This window comes from Triticum aestivum, chromosome 5A, assembly GCF_018294505.1.
Source record: "Triticum aestivum cultivar Chinese Spring chromosome 5A, IWGSC CS RefSeq v2.1, whole genome shotgun sequence".
NCBI lineage: Eukaryota > Viridiplantae > Streptophyta > Magnoliopsida > Poales > Poaceae > Triticum > Triticum aestivum.
In genome coordinates this window covers 54,050,508-54,072,849 of record NC_057806.1, presented here as the reverse complement: position 1 = coordinate 54,072,849, position 22,342 = coordinate 54,050,508, and the positions used below count along the sequence as shown (strand labels likewise).

At 45.2% G+C, this 22,342-nt stretch overlaps 1 pseudogene; it reads right to left on the bottom strand.

Annotated features, from left to right (window-relative positions):
- Window positions 1–813: 813 nt before the first annotated feature.
- On the bottom strand, window positions 814–4,201 carry LOC123101215 (uncharacterized; annotated as a pseudogene).
- Window positions 4,202–22,342: the final 18,141 nt, after the last annotated feature.

The following is a 22,342-nucleotide window of genomic DNA, read 5'->3' as shown; positions in this document are numbered from 1 at the left end:
CGGATGGGCTTCGTCACCTCAGAATTAGGTGCTCACCTACCTCATCACCCGCAGACACCACATGGCCAACAACCTTAGGTGAGAGAGCAATAGTAGCATCCAAACCTGCACAGTCCACAAAGTCGAGAGTCTGAATGGGCTCCAACGACGGCGGAGAGGTCGCAATCGACATCACCAAGTTCCCTCCAAGCGGCCCCATCTCCTTAGGAAGCACCATCGAAATAGGCGAAGTAGGCTCCCCACAAACCTTCTGGAGCTCAGCCATAATCTGCAGCACCGGAGCCACGACCTCGACAACAACTTCACTACCAGAAGCAATCGGCACGGCAGGCAACGGCAACCGACAGGATGTAGCACGAGGGGAGAGATCTCCATACATGCATGCTTCCCCATCGACAGAACCAACCTGAATCTCGGGCAGCAAGGACACATCAGGCACAACCCCAATCTGAAGCTCAGGCAGCGAAGACACATCCGGCACGACCTCTAGTTTGGCGAGAGCGGCCTCCGCCCTCCCCAAAACACTCCCGGCTCGCACTAGGCAGACATGAAGCTCAATGCGAAGCAGCTCGGTCTCCTCCGCCAACCCAACTTGCTCAGTCGAGATAGGTTGGAACTGCACATCTGTCATGGAGACTTCATCGGTGGATGCAGGTGGTGGAGCAGGACATTGGAGTGGCGAAGCATGGACAAGCTTCTCAACATGGCAGAAGCGAGGGATGTGGCCGGATCGAAGACAATCCTTGCATCGAATTGGATCCCTACAAGAGTATGCTCGGTGACCTCGATAGAGGCACCGAAAACACCTGTCTCTCAACCACGTCGGAGGGGGACGCCGCACATTGACAACAAGGCGACGAAAAGCAGCAGGAGCCGAGCGGCGCCCTCTCGAGACGAGCTGCCAACCTCCCAAAGCATCCCCGCATGGAGCCATAGGAACTGTTGACACCGCCACTCGGTCGAAACATCCTCGCCAATTTCCCCAGCCCGGACGCACTGGAGGCGCTTGCACAATGGGCCCTTCGCCTGCAACAGTGGTGAGTAGAGCTGAAGCAGTAGGCACTACGTCCAGAGAAGCCACCACTCCCCCCTCGCCATGGATGACGAAGCAACGGGAGACATGCGTTGAGCCGAGCATAGCCGGAACCGGTCGAGAGACGGGATCCAGATCCGCCTGATCTAGATCGAGCGGTGGGGGACAGATGGGGCTTGTCGCCGGTGGCTTCAGCAGGTTGTCGAAGGCGGCGCCGGCAGAGCAGGGGGTGACGGACAACTGAGCCAGAGAGCTCGCCGCTGCGGCCAGAGCGGAAGCCGCTGCAGCCTTCGAGGAGCGCGGGCGGGAGACCTGCCGGCCGCCGTTCTCCAACCTGGTGCCGACAGGCCAGAGGCAGTGGCCGCGGGAGCGGGGTCGGAGGCGCTGGCAATGTGGCCGTCGCCGGTGGGGGCTGGTGGAGGGGCGCGGGGGCCGCGACAAGGTGGACGGGGGCGGCGGGCGGCGGAGGTTGGTTGCTCGGCGCGGAGCCGAGGCGTCCCTGCACGGCCGGGCTAGCCTTCCGTCCGGCGAGGAAGGCCGCGACGAGCGCGGCGGCCAGAGCAGGGGCGGTGAGCGACGGGGCTGAAGCGGCCGACGATGACGGAGCAGCCGTCGCGGACATGGGGCCGTCGCGGACGCGGCTGCCCGCAGCTACCACACGGGCTGCTCGGGCACGACGAGCAGCGAAGTTGGGACGGGCGGTGAGCAGACGGGGCAGAGCTTCCAGATCCGGGGCCGCCGGAGGCAGGGGAGGTCGGAGGAAGGAGGTCAGCCCGGCAGCGGCGCCGCGCGGTCGCTCATCGCGGGCGTGCTCATGTCGCGTATTCGTCTATAAAGTTATAGTTGAGACATTTATTTTGAGACAGAGGGATTACTTGATATGCAGAACTCACCTTGGGGGCCACTCCCTCCTCACTTGGTAGGCAGATGACGGCCCTCAACATTGCTGTATGCTCCTCGCCCCCTACCTCTTTGACTCGCTTCAATAATTCGCCATCAATTTTGGGCTCATCGCCTATGGATGACTTCAGCTTTTTAAGGTCGTTCCTGCTCCCCATGGCGATCATTACTATCTTAAACATGCCCGCGTCTGATGGCGGTTGTTGTTGCTCCAGCATTGTCACATTGAAAGAGCCAGTTGACATTGGGTCCAGATTGTTGGTTCCAGTACGGATTTCGTTCACGAGTTCGTGCTTACAAGGAGTATACATATTGGGGAACTGGGGTGCAGCCCAATAGTTCACATAACGATCTGTCATGTTAGCTATGCTCAGTGGGCATTCGATACGTTTTCCTGCCTCGAATGGAAAGCAGAGCTCGAGAGGGTAAATATTTACTCCATTTATCAGAGTTGATGAAGTGCTAGACGAGTTTGAAATATCTATTCCATTAAGCCTACAGATAATATCCCCTATTGTAGGTCGCTTCAGTGGGTTATCATCCGTGCAATCTATCCATATCTCAGCACATACTTTTACTTGTTCTAATAGTGTATGGCTCTGTGATGTACCAAACGTGTTCTTCCAACTTTCCAGCACCTATGCAATTCACAATCATAGTGTGTTAAGAGTTTGATCCGGGGTAGCACTTTCAAATAGGGAACCAGAACATGTAGTTATAAGAAGTGTTGAATATCAAATAATTTAGATTCAAAAAGAGTTGCCAGTATCTTGAAATGGTAATTTAAATGATTTTACCTCGTCAAGGTTGGGGCGCTCGTCAAGTTTAAGTCCCATCATAATCTTTATGATTATAACCCCTAGACTATATATGTCCGTCTTCAATGTCATTTCACTCTGTTTATGAATTCCGGTGCCAAATATCCCCTGCATGAAAATTGATGTAGTGATTGATTGATGAATAAATGGGTATGCAGAAGTGCTGTATGATGTCGAAAAAAATGGACTTATGTAGCCTACGGTGTTCCTGCTCGTTTTTTTTGGTAATAATCAGGCTTTGGCTTTCAGGTAACCGCCTGGATAGACCAAAATCCGCTATTTTAGGTACCATATAATCGTCCAATAGTATATTCTAAGGTTTGAGGTCCATATGAATAATGCGCTGCTGGTGGCGGTGAAGATAGTGCAGGCCCTCGCATATCCCCCTGATTATTTGATATCGCGTAGACCACTCAGGTTCGCATTCTGTGATGCATATAAAATACAAGAAATAGTTATTTTTAATTTGTTATTATGCCATCAGAAGAGCAGTGCAACAGAAGGAGAAACACGCAACTTGGTTGATTGCACGATGTGCAAATCAAGTATACGCATGTTCAGTAAAAAAAAAGCAGAGACACCTGCTTCTTCACTATGTGTACACTTTGCATAAGCAAAATGTCCAAACTTCCGTTTAAGATGGAAAAAATAAAAATAGACATCAAGGATATGCTGCATAAAAATGACAAGTAGGAGTGTAGGAGTATGTGACTGATCCTACCTTTGAAATACTTGTCGAGGGTCCCTTTACTTAGGTACTCAAAGCATAATAACTTTTCTCGTTCTACTCCCAAGACTTCTTTTCCTTCATATAGCATCGGCACCATTTGCGTGTTAGAGCAGTGTCCTAGAAACCGTACTATATTTTTGTGCTTGACCTTTTTGAGACAATCGGCCTCACTGTCGAAATTTTGTGAGAGAACCTCCAACTGTTCATTACGAAGTTTCTTCACAGCAACCATCATACCATTTCGAAGCGTACCCTGCAGTTCACAGCACAATTATCAGCGTGCCAGGTTATGACTGTGAGCGCAGGTGTGAGCCTAAGGGTGCACGTACCTTGTAAACCACTCCAAACCCACCACTGCCGATTAGTTGATCAGCAGAGAAATTGTTTGTGATGGCCTTGAAAACCGAGTAAGGAATGACGATTGGACCCATGCTTTTGTCACCTGACGCCCTCTCCAGCTCACTATATTCATGACTATCCATGATGGAGTGCAGTGGGACACGGCTGAATCAGGGTTGGCGGCACGTAACCAAGCTCAAGAGAGAAGATGTAACACAGCAAGGTAACAAAACTCTGAAAGATTCATTCATGTCATCCATTCGCAGAGAAACATATCAGAAAGACAGAAACTAATAAGTGTATATATCTCGATTAGCATTAAGCATCACAAACCTGGGACGGGACGCCGGAGGCGCTGAGGGTGGACTAGAGGCGCTAAGAGAGGACTGGATCACGGGGTGATTAGTGCTGATGAATCTGCATTGGCATTAATAAGCAGAGGACGATGAAAGGAGCTGACTTGTGTGGGCTGACGGAGTCGGCCGAGAGCAACGTCAACGAGTGAGAGGAGAATAAGCAAAGGGCGTGACATATGATTAGTGAGCAAGCACGCGGTTGCGCTTACTCTTTAGGCTTTGAGTTGTTCAACCACGCGTCGCGTCTTCCTCCTCCGTCCCTTAGCACCCGATGAATAATCCCAGTTGATGCACTACTATAAACCTTGGCCCTTTCACAATGGATCTGATCACGTACAAGATCAAAGAACGAGTAAAAGTAGATGCAACAGCTCTCCGCTGCCTTGGCCTATGGTGAGTCGATGACTACTATATAGTTGCCGTGTTTCCCTGAGTAGATCGACCATGGCCGATTCAAGTGTTTCACTTCATCATTTTGTATTGCGAGACGTCCGTGTCGTCTCCCCCGCGGGCGACCCGGACGTAACCTAGCCGCCGCCGCCAGAACTTACCTATCCAGCCTTCTCTTCCTCGCCGCCGCTGGGCAAAGCCCGCGTGGCGTCGGCGGCGACGGGGCCCGTTCATCCCATCTCGCGACGCCATGGCTGCTGCGGGGCGCTTAGCCGAGGAGGTGGTAGTCACCGTGGCGAGACGGCCACAGTGGGCGCGGTGAGCACGCGGCTCGCGCGCGGAGGCGCGTGGGATGTGGGCTCAGGCTTCGCTAGAGTTGTCTGTCACACTGCTCTGGCCGGCAGATCGTGGCTATGCTCCAGCGTGGTGCTTGGGCGACGGCCTTGCGGCACGGATCTGCAAGGCGTGTGGTACGGGAGTCCATCGGTAGGCGCCATCATCGCGGATCTGCCGGCCGGAGGACTTGCGGACTCCGTTGACCTGATGGTCACACGGCGGCTCACTGGTCGGGCGGCCGGATCCCGACGACCCCAGAGTCGTCATACGCTAGCGGTCATGGCGTGAGGTGGTTCCCCGTGCCCCTCTCGTCAGATCCGTTGCGGATCATCTTTGCACGCGGCTCTCCCCATCAGCTGGCCCTTGTAAGACAATAAGTTTTGGGAACCAGCACAACCCTCTAGGGGTGGCTTATCTCATTATATATAATGGTTGTGTTACAATACGTACAATATACGTACATAGGTACAGAAGTTATACATAGTCTAACACCCTCCCTCAATCTTAGCCACTTTCTAAAGAACTGAGAAGGGTAAGATTGCGCCTACAAGCCTCAAACTGTGGCAGTGGTAAAGGCTTAGTGAAGATGTCTGCAAGTTGATCCTTAGATGAGATAAACTTGATCTGGAGTTGCTTCTGTGATACATGTTCCCGTACAAAGTGATAGTCAACTTCAATGTGTTTCGTTCGGGCATGAAATACTGAATTTGCAGAAAGGTATGTAGCACCGATGTTATCACACCAAAGAATAGGAGGCTGTGGTTGAGACAAACCCAACTCCTGAAGCAAAGACTGCACCCAAATAATCTCTGCAGTAGCATTAGCCACAGCCTTGTACTCAGCTTCAGTACTGCTACGTGACACAGTAGCCTGTTTCCGAGCACTCCAGGCGATCAAATTAGAGCCAAAGAATACTGCATAACCCCCCGTGGATCGCCTGTCATCTGGGCTACCAGCCCAATCTGCATCAGAGAAGGCCGAAAGGACCCGAGAGGAAGTCGGCCGAATATGCATACCAAATGTCAGAGTGAACTGAACATAACGAAGAATGCGTTTAACAGCAACCCAATGAGTATCTCTGGGAGCCTGAAGATACTGACAAACCCTGTTAACAGCATAAGAGATATCTGGTCTCGTGATCGTCAAGTACTGAAGTCCACCAACAATGCTCCTGTACTCTGTGGCATCCGCAGGAGACAAAAGCTCACCATCAACAGCTGTTATCTTGTCGGTAGACGACATGGGTGTGGTGGTCGGTTTGCACTTCAGCATGCCGGCTCTTTGTAACAACTCCAAGGAGTACTTCTTCTGCGTAAGGACAAGACCAGTAGCACGAGAAGTGACCTCAACTCCAAGAAAGTAGTGAAGCTTCCCAAGATCTTTGACCGCAAAATCAGCACCAAGAGAGCAGACAAGAGCATCAGCAGCATACTGAGAAGAACTGACAAGGATAATATCATCGACATAGACCAAAAGATACATAGTGACTTCTGGCTTCTGTAGAAGAAATAATGAAGTGTCAGCAGTAGACGGCACAAACCCATGAGCACGAAGGGCAGAGGCAAGGCGGGCATGCCAGGCACGAGGAGCTTGCTTCAAACCATATAGTGCTTTGGAAAGACGACAGATATAGTCAGGATGATCATATCAGAAAAACCAGGCGGCTGTTTCATATAAACCTCTTCCTCCAAAAATCGATGTAGAAAAGCATTCTGCACATCAAGTTGACGAAGTGACCAACCACGAGAAACAGCAATGGAGAGAAGAAGCCGAATAGTGGTAGGCTTGACGACAGGACTGAAGGTGTCCTCATAGTCAAGACCATGACGCTGCCGAAAGCCGCGAGCAACAAGTCGCGCTTTGTAACGCTCAATAGATCCATCCGAGTGCTTCTTCACTTTGAATACCCATTTTGAGTCAATAACATTTACCCGTGGTGGTGGAGGAACGAGAGTCCATGTCTTGTTACGAAGAAGAGCATGAAACTCCTGCTCCATAGCCTCTCGCCAATGTGGAATGCGCAGGGCAGCCTGATATGAGCGAGGCTCAGAAGATGGATCCGCAACAGCAGCAGCCAAACAAGCAGCCAACCAAGCAACCGTACCATCCGTACGTTCCTTAGGTTTGAAAATGCCACTGCGACTGCGTGTATGTGGTCGAGACACAGGAACCACCGAGGTCGACGGAGCAGCCGGCAACGGGCTGGAGGACGGCGACGTTGACGAGTCAGCCGGTGACGAGGAGCCAGTCACGGTAGCCTCGGACTCGGTCGGCGAAGAAGGCCGGCCCACCGGTGAAACCGGCAGAGCAGACGAAGCAGCTGGCGACTCCGGCATCACAGACCGGGCCGATGGCGAGCTCAACATAGTGGGCCGTGGCGCGGCCGGTGTCGCGGGCCGATCCGCTGATGAAGGCGACGTGAGAACCCGAGCCGCGGGCGAAGACGGCGTGACGGGCCGAGCCGCGGGCGACTCGGCGGCCGCTGGCGAAAAAGGCCGAGCCGCTGGAGACTCGGCGATCGCTGGCGTAGCGGACCGAGCAGTGGAGATGCTCGGCGCGACGGGCTCGTCGGGTGACCATGCATGGGCACGCGAATCGATGCCATGCAACATAGGGCGATCGACGTGCCCACCAGAAGACGACGATGATGATGGTGAATCCTCCAACAGCTCCAAACGAGCTCCACGTCCGGTTCCTGCACCATGGTTAGGTAATAGCAAAGGAGAGTATGCAACATCATCAAATTGGTCAGAAGCAACAGAGGATGAATGCAGGGATGGTGGTTCGACAGTGGACACAGGAAGGTTGGCAAAGGGAAAAACATGCTCATCAAACACGACGTCCCGAGATATATAGACACGATTAGTGGGAACATGAAGACATTTGTAACCTTTATGAAGAGAGCTATAGCCAAGAAAAACACACTTCTTAGAACGAAACTCAAGCTTGCGCTTGTTATATGGACGAAGATGCGGCCAGCAAGCACATCCAAATACCTTGAGAAAGGTATAATCAGGTTATTCATTAAGGAGAACCTCAATGGGAGTCTTCATGTTTAAAACACGAGTAGGAGTACGGTTGATGAGAAAGCATGCAGTGGTGAAAGCATCACTCCAAAACCGAAACGGAACAGATGCATGGGCCAAAAGAGTAAGACCAGCTTCAACAATATGACGATGCTTACGTTCGACTGAACCATTCTGCTGATGTGTATGTGGACATGCTAAACGATGAGCTATCCCAAGCGACTGAAAAAAGGAGTTGAGGTTGCGATACTCGCCCCCCCAGTCCGACTGGACATGAACAATTTTGTGCTTGAGAAGACGTTCAACATGTTTTTGAAACTGAACAAAAATGTCAAACACATCAGATTTGCGTTTAATAAGGTAAAGCCAGGTAAAGCGACTATAAGCATCAACGAAACTGATATAGTAATTATGACCACTGACAGAAGTCTGAGCAGGACCCCATACATCTGAAAACACAAGTTCTAAAGGATGTTTCACCTCACGACTGGACTCCGAAAAAGGAAGTTGATGACTCTTCCCCTGCTGACAAGCATCACACACTGCTACATCTTTATTACTAGACAAACTAGGAAGTTCATGACGACGCAAAATATGACGGACAATAGGTGGGGCCGGGTGACCAAGACGAGCATGCCACTGTGACGGAGAGACCCGAACTCCACTGAAAACGCGAGCGACGCCAGGATGCTCCAGACGGTAGAGGCCCTGGCACAACCGCCCACTAAGAAGAATGTCCCTCGTGCCCCGGTCCTTAATAAAAAGATCAAAAGGGTGAAATTCACAAAGCACATTATTATCACAGGTGAGTTTAGGAACTGAAAGAAGATTACGGGTCACAGATGGAACTCGAAGAACATTGCGAAGCTGAAGACTCCTATTGGCATGTCTAGTGGGAAGAGATGCTTGACCAATATGAGAGATGTGCATACCTGCTCCATTGGCGGTGTGGATCTTGTCGGAGCCATGATAGGGTTCACGAGTGTGAAGCTTCCCCATCTCGCTGGTCAGATGCTCTGTCGCCCCAGAGTCCATGTACCAGTGTGGATCGATGGAGTAGGACTGAGTGTGTCCCTGGTGCTTCTGTGGCGCGGGACGATCAGCCATGGCGACCTGACGGGCATTGTTGCGTGTATCTTTGCCGTCATTGCCAAGACCAAGGAAGCTTCGCTGGAAGCGCTTATGACACTTGGAGGCCCAGTGCCCATCACGGCCACAAAGCTGACACACACGTGGACCGCCAGCCCCCGGTAAGGTCGCAGTAGGTGGGGGGGCGAGGTGGGCGACGGTGGCAACCCCAAGGGAGATCGGGGTGATGAAGAAGAGCGGCCACCCTTGGTGGCGACGTTGGCCGAGAGGGAGCCAGTGCCCCTGGTGCGGCGAGTCTCGACCCGTTGCTCAGTGAGAAGAAGCCGAGAGAAAACCTCGTGTGCCAACATGGGTGTCGAGTTGCCCCGCTCGTTGATGATCTCGACTAAGGCATCATACTCCTCATCAAGACCATTGATAATAAACGAGTTGAACTCGGAGTCGGTGAGGGGCTGTCCAATGGAGGCCAATGTGTCGGCGAGGCCCTTGACCTTGTTGTAGAACTCAGTGGCAGTGGAGTCAAGCTTCTGACACTCTCCAAGCTGACGACGGAGTGCAGAGACACGAGCCTGGGACTGCGCTGCAAAGGTGCGCTCAAGGATGGTCCAGGCCTCATGAGACGTCTTCGCGAAGACAACAAGGCCGGCAACTGCCGGCGAGAGCGACCCCTGGATGGAGGAGAGGTTCGCCTGGTCCTGCCCCGTCCAGACGCGATGGGCCGGATTGTAGACCGGACCGTGCACGCTGTCTACCAGCGCGGGTGGGCAGGAAAGCGATCCGTCGACGTAGCATAGCAGGTAGTGACTCCCCAAGAGCGGGAGAACCTGCGCACGCCAGAAGATGTAGTTGTCGGCGGAGAGCTTGATGGTGATGAGATGACCGAAGTGAAACGGCGGCGGCGAAGACGATCCCATCGAGGAGGCTGCCTGGGGTGCAAACACCATGGAGGCAGCCGGAGGCACCGAAGCCGATGCGGGAGGAGGCGGGACCGCAGCCAGGGCGGGCGCCGCAAACCTCGCGGCCGGTGCGGACGGCGGCGCCACGGTGTGGATCACGAGGTCACGCCCGAGCGAGGGCGCCGGCGGCGTGGAGAAGACGGAGCCGATGCTCCTTGTCCCGATCGGAGCCGGAACGGAGACGACATCGAGCGGGAGGTTGAGCAGAGCCGCAAGAGAGGCCGGGAGGAAGCCCGCAGCAGTGGAACCGGTGGTGGCGGCGCTCGACATGGCGGCGGCGCGATCGGTGGCACGGCGGCGGCGGTGAAGGCGGCGGCGGCTGCGGCGGTGGTGCGGGTATTAGGGTTTAGAAGCGGAAGCGATCGTAACCTAGCGTGATACCATGTAAGACAATAAGTTTTGGGAACCAGCACAACCCTCTAGGGGTGGCTTATCTCATTATATGTAATGGTTGTGTTATAATACGTACAATATACGTACATAGGTACAGAAGCTATACATAGTCTAACAGCCCTGATCTCCGGCGATGATGTTCTTGGCTGGCCCGGTGGGTGCCGGGGTGGGAGCTTGTCCAGGGGAAACCTCTAGCCGACGGCGGCGGCCACGTTGTCGATGACGCTCTCAACGTCATTTCCCTCCTTGGTGGCGACGGCGAGGTCTACTCCCCCTACTCCCTCCTCTGTATGTGCCCGGGTGAAAACCTTAGTTCTACGTGAATGGGCGGCGGCGGCGTCATGACGTCGTTACCTCCTTGGAGGCGCCGTCTTGGGCATTGAGACGAAGGGTGTGCGCGCGTGTGCACGGATGGTTCATGGTGCCGTAGGTGGTGCGGTGTGGCATCTACCGTGTCGACGACGGCAGGTCTCGGCAGCATGGAGCAGCGGAGTCCTGGTGATGGACATGTGTTGATGGACGAGCGCAGGGCGGTGGAGCTGTCTAACGCCATGGTGGCGTCGACGGCAGCGAGATCGGGCAAGGTTGATGCAACAGTACAACACTGAAGATGGATTGGTGGCAGGTGGCTATGGCGGCTTCATACTCGGCAAGCGTCCTGGTTGAGGAGTGCGCCGGACTGGTGGGTGCCCCATACCGGGCAGGCGTCCTGGTTGGGACCTCAAGTCTTAAATGTTAGGTTTGGATGCGAGGTCTGTTTGGTATTAGACCCAGACTATCAGCGCCCCTTCATTAATTGGTTAGAAGTAGCGACAGATGTTGCCTAAATAATGGCTTTAGTCTTACTATTGTATGACTTTGTACAGTCTTGTATGAATAATTAATAAAGTGACCACATGCATCATCCAGATGCAAAGACCGGGGTCCTCCTCATTTTAAAGATCGACCTTGGCCATTCACGATGGATTAGATTACGTAGCCGATCAAAGAACGAACAAGTTGAGTCGGTTGGAAAGTTTGGATGCAACTGTTGGCCGCTGCCCTTGTGCGGTCGAGTCGCATGGCCAACATACGACGGCACGGCACGCCATGACTAGCACGGGAGGGACACGTATAAACACCTAAAAGTTAAATCTCTTCTAAACGACCGTTTCGCTCTGTCATTTGTACATCCAGCCCAGGTACTTGCGAGCACGGAGCAACCTCGCCCCACCTGCCGAAGGTGCCATCGAAGCAGTGCTACGTGCATATACTCATAACGGATACATCCACACTTTATTTCTATAAGCACTTTTGAAAGATTGAGCTGACATATTATCTTAAGATTTTATGAAGTCATCGTAGCGTCTTGCAGTCGACAGAAACATCTTCTCTTACTGAACGCGCATCGTCGAAAATTATGAAATAAATATATAATAAATGCGAACATCAGGACTTAAACCCTAATAAACTGATAATACCACTATCCATCTAACCATTCAATCACAAGTTAGTAGAGCTAGTTGCTCTGTGTTTCCATAAACAAGAAGCCGAACCGTTATTTCCTTTATCAAACTGGCCTTGGGCCTTTATTTCTTTAGCATAAAAACAATGGATGGTTATTAAGTGATGGTCTAAGCTATCGGGTGCGTGTCTCTCAAACCATATATCTCACTTATAGCTAGAGTACCAGAAAACAATATTTGCCGCACACAACGACAACTTATCGGGGCTCCGCACAGGGGGGGCCCCGACAAGGCCGGCCAACTTCTGTTTATCTTGTTTTTATTTTTCCGTTTCTTTCTTTTCATTTTTTCTGTTTCTTATTAAATTTTTCGTTTATTTTTTTCCTATTTTTCAAATTTATTTTTATCCTCAGACCCGGTTTCAAAATTTCCAATATAGTTTGGAGTTTTCAAAAATGTTCTTGTTTCAAAATTTGTTTATGATTTCAACAAATGTTTATGATTAAAATATTAGATTTTTCATTATTTACATTTTTTAGTTAACTAAGAAATTGTTCTGTTTTAAAATAATGTTTGAAATTTCCAAAACCTGTTCGTGTTTTCTATAATTCTTCATATTTTCCAAATAATGTTCACAGTTTCAGAAAGTGTTCCTATTTTATTTTTTATCGAACATGTTTTAACAAACTTAAAAAAAGTATATGCTCAAATTTTCAAAAAATCTTTTTTTTTGAAAAATATGCCTGCAAATCTGCAAAATGTTCACAAGTTCTAATTTTTTTGATTTTCAAAAAATGTCCCCATTTCCACAAATTATTCACAGATCCAAAAAGGCTAGCTTTTTAAATTTTGTTTGGAGTTTCCAAAAAAGTTTTCCATTTTCAGAAAATGTCCATATTTAAAATAACTGTCCGTGTTTGGATTTCTTTGAAATTTCAAAAAATGTTCATGTTATCCAAAAGTTATTCACCAATTAAAAAACTGTTCATGTTTTAAAAATGTTTGAGTTTTAGTTGTTTTTCACAAATCTGAAAATGTCCGCGTTTCAAAAAATATATCACTATTTCCTTTTGTAAAAGAAAATTTTCATTTCTAGTTTCAAAGCATGTTTAGATCTGTTGCTGTTAATGGCTCTTATGTGCCCTCGCTACCTATATGTAGACAAATGCTCATGCACTTCAGTGGCTAGCCATGTTCATTCCCCGGCGGTAAGTGGTTCGTTCTCTCTCTCATTGTTTTTCTTATCGTCAACTTTTTTTTGATAAATTTCACTTTTGAACCAAATGCTGCTCGGCCAAATTTAGGGCGCCACTATGCGCCCCGCTACTGGCGTCTGGCTCATCTGAAGATTTTTTGAGTGTTGTACAGTACTGGGCCAGTCCATTCTTAGCACATGCTCGCACGTGCTTGCCCGTTCTTACCGCTCGCTCGTTCGCCGACAGTTGTGTATGTTGCTTTCTTCTCTGTTTTTCTCTTCTTTTTGTTTTTCTTACGGTTTTTGTTTCTTGATGGGGTTCTTTGTTTGTTTTTGTTTCTTCGCCGTTTTATTCCTGGTTATATTGGTTTTTTTTCTTTTTCTTTTCTTTAATTTTTTATTTCTTTCTCAGGCTTCTCTGTTTTTTCTTCTTTTCTTTTCTTTTCTCCCACAGATTTCCCCCAGTTTCCTTGTTTCCTGTTTCTTTTTTATCTTTTCTGTTTATTTAGTTTTCTTTTGTTTCTCCTTTGTTTTTTCTTTTTTAATTTCTTATACATTTTCAGTGGACACGTGAAACATTCTTTTGATACTGATTGTATATTTCTCAAATATATGGTGTACAGTTTTTTCTTCTTAAGAACATGTTATGAACACGTTATTATGGTCAAAATTTTCGTATACATGGTCAAATTTTTCTCAAACAAACATTGAACATTTTATTATGGTAATAGAGGATTTTACAAACCGCATATAAATTTTTGGAATACATGATTAGCTTTTTGTCAAAAATCTAGTTTTCATCTCTCATTCCATACACTTTTTTATTTTTTTATTCACCAGGAACATTTTTTATACACATTAACAGAATTTAATTACATGATCAAATTTTCTGATACACATTCTGTAATTTTTCGTATAGATGGGAAACATATTTTCTATAGACATTTTACATTTTTCAATAAATGTGTGATTAAAAATTTCAAATATTGATCAATATTATTTCTAATTCTTTATTTTTTAATACACGCTGAACTATTTTCGTGCGCATTGTATATTTTTTGTATACATGAGAAATATTTTTAAATTTTTTGATGTAATGTGTTTTTTATAATATATACATTAGAATATTTGGAAAAAAAGTAAAAAGAAAACAAAAAACAAAGAATGTGCAAAAAAAGAACAAAAAGATGCTCTGGACTACCTTTTATTTAGTCTAAACACACTTTATTTAATGATCATAGTCCAAATACATTGGAATACAATTTACGTCCAGAGTATCAAGGAGTCACAGAATCACGCCCTCAAAGCTGAAGGAGTAAGCTGCAAATTGTGTAGATGTCGCCTTGATCTCTCTGACAATGCTTGCATATAAACCTCCCATGCCCTTGTTGATGTTCGTAACAACTTCTTGACAGTCCAAAGATATTATCACATGTGACAAATTTAAGTAGCCAGAGACAAAGCTTCTCGACAAGCTAGTTCCTCGAGAGATGTGGGGTCAGATATCCCCGCACACTTAATAGATTTTTTTTTGAGACAAGCACACTTAATAGCTGATGAGCCTAGAGATGCTCTGGCCTAACCCTCGCGCGTTGGGCTATAAACGAGACATAGGGCGCCCACTATGTATCAGTGTTTCCTTTATGTCCCTTTAAGCACCAAATACAATGTACTCCCTCTGTTCCTAAATATAAGTCTTTTTAGAGATTTTAACAAATGACTACACACATAGTAAAATGAGTGAATTTAAATTCTAAAATATGTCTACATACATCCGTATGTTGTAGTCTATTTAAAATGTCTAAAAAGACTTATATTTAAGAACGAAGGGAGTATTTGGTAGCGGTCGCACACGGCCCTCGTCGCTTTGCTAGTCCCAGTTGGTTGTCGGCCCATTCTTCCAGCCCCTACTTGTTTTCTGGAACCAGTTTTCTTCCTTTTTTTCAGTTCCCGATTCTTTTTTTTCTATTTTCTTTTTATTTCTATTTTTTGTCTGTTTTCTTTTCGCTGTTTCCTGTTTTTTTAAAATCAATGAAGTTATTTTTTTTCAAAATTGATGCACTTTTTTCAAAGTCAATGATTTTTTTCCAACATTGATGAACTTTTTTTCAAATTAGATGAAAATTTTCAAATTCACTGAACTTTTTTCAAAATTGATGACCTTTTTGGAGAAATTTGATAAACTTTTTTGGAAAATTTATTATTCTTTTTCAAATTTTATAAACTTTTTAAAAATTGTGAACTTTATTAGAGTTAGTGAACTTTTTTCAAAATATGTGAACATTTTTTATATCATCAACTTTTTTTTATTTTTTGTGATTTGTTTTTTTAAGTCAATGGTTGACCGGTCAACTGCGACATGTGAAATGCGATTGAGAGAGAAGGGAAAGTGATCACCTGCGAAGTAACAAGACTGCTCAACTTTTTTTTGTAAACTAGTAAGCATGCACGAGCAACGCACGTCTCAAACAAAACATGTTCACATAATATAATACTAAAAGAATTTTTACAGAAAATTCAGATCGCTACTAAATGTTATCATGTCACTCAAATTGTATTTTCAAAAAGTGCAACATATTTGTGATCCAACACACATATCATAAACATGTCTTCGCATAAAATTCACTATCACATAATAATTGTATTATAATTGCTACAAGAACATATTCTAAAAACCGCAACTAAGAAGGTCCATCTTTTGAAGCAATGAAGGTCCATCTATAGATGCGATCAATGATGCTTCGTTCAATGTATGGGATATTGTTTTGAGCTTCATTCTCTTCGTGCTTTAAAATATGCACCAAAAATTGCTTCCTCAGTTGAAAACCATCCTACATTGGCACTATACAACATTGTTATAACAAGTTGTATGTGCAATGTGTATACAAATAAGCATGGTGTAAATACTCACCTGAGGTATGGGAAAATATAGCTTTCCATCGCACAATGAGTGCATGTAATTAAAAACCAAATAACCAGACAAGGCACTGCATATATGAAATAAACACATAATGTGCGTTGAATGAATCAATTAATATTGTAATGCATTTAAAATATTCATACCAGTGTGAGTTTGTTGGAGCATCAGGAACTATGCATTCCCATTTAGAGATATCATCCTTGATGTAGGGTTTGCAACTTCAAGCGCAAAGTTTAGATTGTCGGCCACGGTTTTAAGTACATTCTTTCCGAAAGTAGGTATTGGTATCGGATCGAAAATTGAGACAACTTTTCTATTTTGATCCAAGACAAACAATAGAAATAACCCAAACATATACCAAGGAAATAAAATCTGCAATGATGAAATAATTTAGAAATACATAGAATATTAATTAAGACCAAGTAAAGCACTGTTACAAATGAAAAAAAAATCTTACCATATCACATTGAGAGATATGATAGTCATTACCGTCAGGCCAGCTATAAAACAACCGTTTCAATGTAGCAATTTCCATATGTTCACGATGACTTGAGTCTCGTGCATAGTGGAACATGGACTAAAGTAAGAATGAGAAAATATTAGTGCAATGAGAAAAAAATGTAGTACGTGATTATAGTAACTTACACAAAAGTTCAGATCCATATAGTTAGATGGAATGTCTCTGAGAAGCTGGACTTCGTGGCGCGCTAGTATTCGCACAGCCATATTAAAGCAATGAATATCCATGTATTCATCATTGCTTAATATGTTTTTAATTTGTCTCAAATTTAAGCTAATAGGGTACGGATCAGAGCTTTTCACCCCTTCGCTCCTGTAAATCAAAATTCTGTAAATTATAATGACATCAAAGTAATTTGTTGGAATACAAAATGAAATAAAAAATATGGCTTACTCTAGTAGATCGACATCATCAACCATACCGATGAACAAACAAAGTTCATCTATTAAATCATCGTTTGTTGGGTTGAGAGACGGTGAAAGAATAAATAACCACGAGATGAGCTCAACTTCTGTTGATGATTTGATGTTTTGAAATTTTCAGGGATCTATCTAGAATCATACATTCTGTGGCATCTGTGTTGTTATCGTCCTCTTTCATGTCTCGATTTCTTATATTATCATCATTCAATTCTGAGTCCACTAAAATGATAGCTAGTTTTATTCTAAAATCTGTCATATGTTCCTATTAAAACAGTAATAAGAGTTAAATACTGATACAACATAGAATAAATATAATGATACACAGTAAAAAAAATACCTGTGTAGGAATGTCAGACAACATATCTCCTGTGAAGTACTCCATAAATTTATCATCCATAAACCACAAGATGACCTGTATGATTACAAATACAAAACTTAAATAAACTCAATCATTTTTAATCAAATTTATAGATATTTGTACAAAACAACTTTTAGAATCATCAAATGATCATAACTGAAACAAGTCTTGATGAAAACAAAAATTTCACAAACTTAGTGAACCGGACATGCCCTATGAAATATAATGTGTATTTAGAAGATCTAATACAATTACAATGTATTTTTGTTCGGACAATGCCACACTCACTCAAAAGCTTAGTCAAACTCCCACCGCCCCTCATTTCTCCTTTCCTCCCCATTCTTCCCTCATCCATGGCCACAACATCCCCATCCACAGGCGGCGGCTCGGCGATCTGCTCTGCGCCGCCCCTCGCTCCTCCTGGCGACGCCGGGGCCATCCACCGCGTGCGCTCTCCTCTTCCTCCCCATGGCCGCCTTGCTCCCCATCACCTATGCCCACTCTGGCAGCCCCAACCCTAGTTCTCTCACACCCCGTAGGGAGAGGAGGAGTGAGGCTTCTGGGCAAGGAGGTGCTGCTGGTTGTGCTGCTGCTGGGCGAGGAGGCACTTGATTTGCGTTCGCCGACGCTGGATCCGTGTGCACCGGCGCTTGATCTGCTCCGTCGTGGCTCCGACGACCTTACCCTGTGGCTCCGGGACAGGAAGGCTACCCCGACGACATACAGGTCCACCCCCTTCTCCTATCCTGTTGGATTTCTTCTTCTTCCCTTCCCTGAGATGGTGTTTATGCTGGGCTGCAGGAGACCTCAACACGCCAATGGATGCAGCCAGCCTCCAACTCACCACGCACCTGCACCAACTTGATGTAGGGAGAGGAGTGAGGCTTCTCTCACGGGATGACGCCCAGCCATGGGGCAGCAGCAACCCAAGGTAAAGCCTCCCTCTACCTCTCTCTCGTTTTGATTTCATAGGTCTGGTTCCCTGATTTTTCTGCTGCTCTAGATTCACTTGCATGCTTGACTGAATCTAGTTGCTCTCAGGCCCTAGTGTTCAATGAGATAGGCATTGCACTGTTTACCAATTTAATTTGCTTGCCTACAGCCACATGGTCCAGAGATAGAATTGAGATATTCAGACTAAGTTTAATGATTTGCTGGTCATAATTACTGAATTTTTCTTGGTGCTATCACTGTCGGCCTCTAGTGCTGAATCAGTTGGACACTGTACTGTTTACCAATTTAATTTGCCTGCTTGCCTCCACATGGTCCAGAAATAGAAATTCAGATATTGAGACTAAAGTTTAATGATTTGCTGGTCATAATTGGTTCAGTGACTAAATCTGTCCCCAAACTGTCAAAATTGTATGTCAAACCTAAAAAACTATCAAAACTTTGCTTTCAAGATGAACCTAAATTCAGTAAGATGTGTGCGCAGCTTGCTTTCAAGATTGTTAAACTACTCCATGTTTATTTAAACTAATTCCTCCTACAGATTGCTGTCAAAATAAGCCTAAATTCAGAGTCTTCGGAAGTCAATTACTTTGAGCCTTTGAGTTAGAAGGTATACCAGTCTCTTTGCAGTTTGCTCTTAATACACTCTTCCCTTGGCCATGATGAGATGTTTAAGTCTTTCCACTTATCAGTTTTTAGTTCCACTTGAAGCGATGCATATTCGAATACATTTTCTAGTCCTTTGAGCTGTTGAATGAATAAATGCCAAAGTATTAGCATCACAACCAAAACAATAACAGAAATCGTCTTATCAAAAGATGGTGTAGTGGGACTAATGACTAACCATAGCGGTGAGGTCTTTGCGGCTCATTCCTGGGCCTAGCGAGTCGAGCACCTGGATGCATCTCTGCCCGACATTTATAACTGCTAGGTACCAATGGAAGTGTTCAATGTTAACTGGAATGAATATCTGAAAATAGGGTTTTTGTTAGTTTAGGTCCCATCTATACAAACATTTATATGGAACTGAGACTCACCACATCATGTTCCAAATAAGTTGTAGCTCTGTCTAATACCCATCTTGGTGCGTCATCCCGTATAGAGCTAAATTCCTTTATCATCTTAGAGATGCATGCACTCTCTAAGAACACACTTCCACCTGACCTCATCTGTAGATGCTCTTTAGCACTTATGCAATGTATGTATGCGTCTATGATCTGCAATATGAAGTGCACACCTTAGTCAGAGGAGAGAATAGAAACTCATGTTAAAACAACATAGTCTTGTCTGAAAGCTACATATACTTACTTCGTCGCCAAGAAATTCTTCGGGGAGTAATAGACGTTCTAACTATTTTCTTTGGAGATGTGAGTCGTTGATGCTCACTAAATTTCTTTTATCGTTTGGTTCAGACATGATATTTTCAATCATGGACCAATCATCGACAGTGCAGGGCATAGAAGGGTTTGTCCGTGCCTTCTGGAGCCACCACGTAGTCTTGTGCCTTCTTAGGTTTGTTATGCAGTCGGATAGGCTTCCCGGTATGTGCCCCTTCCATGTGAGACGTTAGTTCTAATTCTCTGTCCTCAGTTGCATCCATTTGTTCACTTGTTTCATTGAAGGTTAATTTCTGGAGGCAACATTGCAAAGAATAATGGGTATGTAGGATATAATATACTTATAATTAGACCTATTTGGGACATAGTAGTTGGAAAAGAAAAGATACCTCTGTCACTTCAGAGTCTTCGGAATCACTGGACTGCGTGCTCTGCTTTTTCTTGACTTCTTTGTCGGCTGTACCATTTGATTCTCTCATTGTGTCCCCTATGGTGTCTGCCCCTTTGGTGCCAAATGTTTGTGCTAATTCCTCATCCCGAGCTGACTGCATTTGTTCACTTGTTTCATTCAAGGTTAATTCCTGAGAGCAAGATTACAAAGAACAATTAGTATGCAGGGTTTAATATAGTTAGAATTGGAACTATTTGGGACATATAGTTGGAAAAGAAAATATGCCTCTGTCACCTCGGAATCTGTGGACCGCGTGCTCTTATTTTTCTCCACTTCATCTTTGTTGGCTATTCCATTTAATTCTGCAAGCTTGTCCCCTACAGTTTCTGCCCCTTCGGTGTCGAATGTTTGAGCTAATTCATTGTCTTGAGTTGGCTGCATTTCTTCACTTGTTTCCTTGACGGTTAATCCTGAGAGCAACATTACAAAGAATAATCCCTATGTAGTATTATAATATAATGAGAATTAGAATTATTTGGGATAGTTGAAACGGAAGCATGCCTTTGCCACTTCGCAATCTGTGGCCTGTGTGCTTTTTTTTTTCTGTACTTCATCGTCGTCTATTCCATTTGATTCTTCCTCGCTTCGTACCTGAAACACACATAATATAATATTACCCGGTACTTACTAGTTCTTCATCGCTTAGTAACTGAAACACACAATAATATAATATTCTTCAGGACGTATAGAAGAGCAAATATTATGAAGATGAATAAAGAATTGTAGATATGATATTATTATACTATAGATTGCATATTGTTTTGTCTCCCCTGAATAAGAAGAATAATAATGGCATGTGAAATTAAAAACCGCCTTTGTCGGCTTGGGGTTTGTATGCTTGTGTTAGGATATCACCTCATCAATCTGCATATTTTCTGTATCTTCCATGATGCCTTGTTCTTCTATTGCATTTGTTGACTCGGTGTTCATATCTTCATCTTTGGTTATCATGCATTCAATCTGCATATTTTGTGTATGCTCGTCCTTCGCTCCTTTGTCGATGTTTTCCTGAAAATCAAAGCATATATTATTATCACGTCATACACATTCAGCCCCTATGTTTTGTTAGCTTGAAAATCGATCTTATATGTTGGGTCGTAGGGAGTACATCAAAACTGTATGCACATATCTTCTCATGTTTACTTAACATAGTGGTATCAGGACATCCTTTCCAGCTAAATTTCAGTATCTATTTCTTTTTTTTAATTGTTCAGTAAACTTTTTGAGACTAACTTGCGTGACTATTCTCTCTAGTAATCAGGTGGATCTTGCCCAAAGAATTTCCTAAGTCACATAATGAAATCTCTGTAACTTTGCGGGGTAACACAAGGCATGTTGATTCACTTTGTTTGATCACCTCTAGCGACTATGTTGCCTTGTAGATGTGAAATTGTGAATAGGATGTAATTATAGAGAGATATCATTATTACCACGATGATAGCAGATTGATCCATAGAGGCCACCGGGGATTGTGACGCAGACATGGGGGGGGGGGACGATGGTAGTTCACCACGGACACATGTGTACGGCAAGCTAGACAGACTTGCAGTAGAGGAGGCCGGCGCGGCGGAGGGGTGTGAGGCTGCGGCAATCCTTCGCGAGAGAGGATGAAGGAAACCTTACGGTGCAAAACCCCTTGCTTCTGTGGGCTCCTGATTGAAAGATCGTTCGCTGTAGGCAATATGTAAGGCGGAAATCAGGGGAAGGACTTCCATAGTGTGAGGAGGCAAGGGAATCGTGATTGTTATCTCAGGCCCCACGCTTTCCCTTGATCTATCTTTTTTTGGCAACTCCTTTGATTTATCTCAGGACGCATGATTTTTTTTTGCTTTTTTATACCCTACGCACATAGAATTAATAGAGTTATTTTCGTAATACATGTTTATACAGAAATATTGGGCTTGGCTCATCAGAACGTTTATCTATTTTTTTGTGTGCTTTCTCTTACCTTTTTATTATGTACAGAAAGTTCATCATTCTCTACAGAAATATAATTCTTGTATCCTTTGTCTTGGCAGTTAGTTAATTATGTGCCCTCAATGGCCTTGTTTGACAGGAGGGGCCAAGGAAGTGCTTTCGGTTGTTTCAAGACCGAGCATGATAAAACGGCATAATCCACTATTCCTGAGATCAAACCATGTAACCTTGCAAATATTGTAATACAACCCAAAGCTATCGGGACTGTGACATCATAGGTTTCCATTTTATGAAGAAACCATCAAGGTGAGTTCCGTACTTATGTTTTATTATTATTGCTGCTCATGTGTGGTCAGAAAAATTGATTGCTTTCTTGGCCCTTTATCTCTTTTTGTTCATTGTTGCTTATGCTGTCTTCACTTTTGTGTTTACACATTATTATCGATGGTTGTTAGTGTTA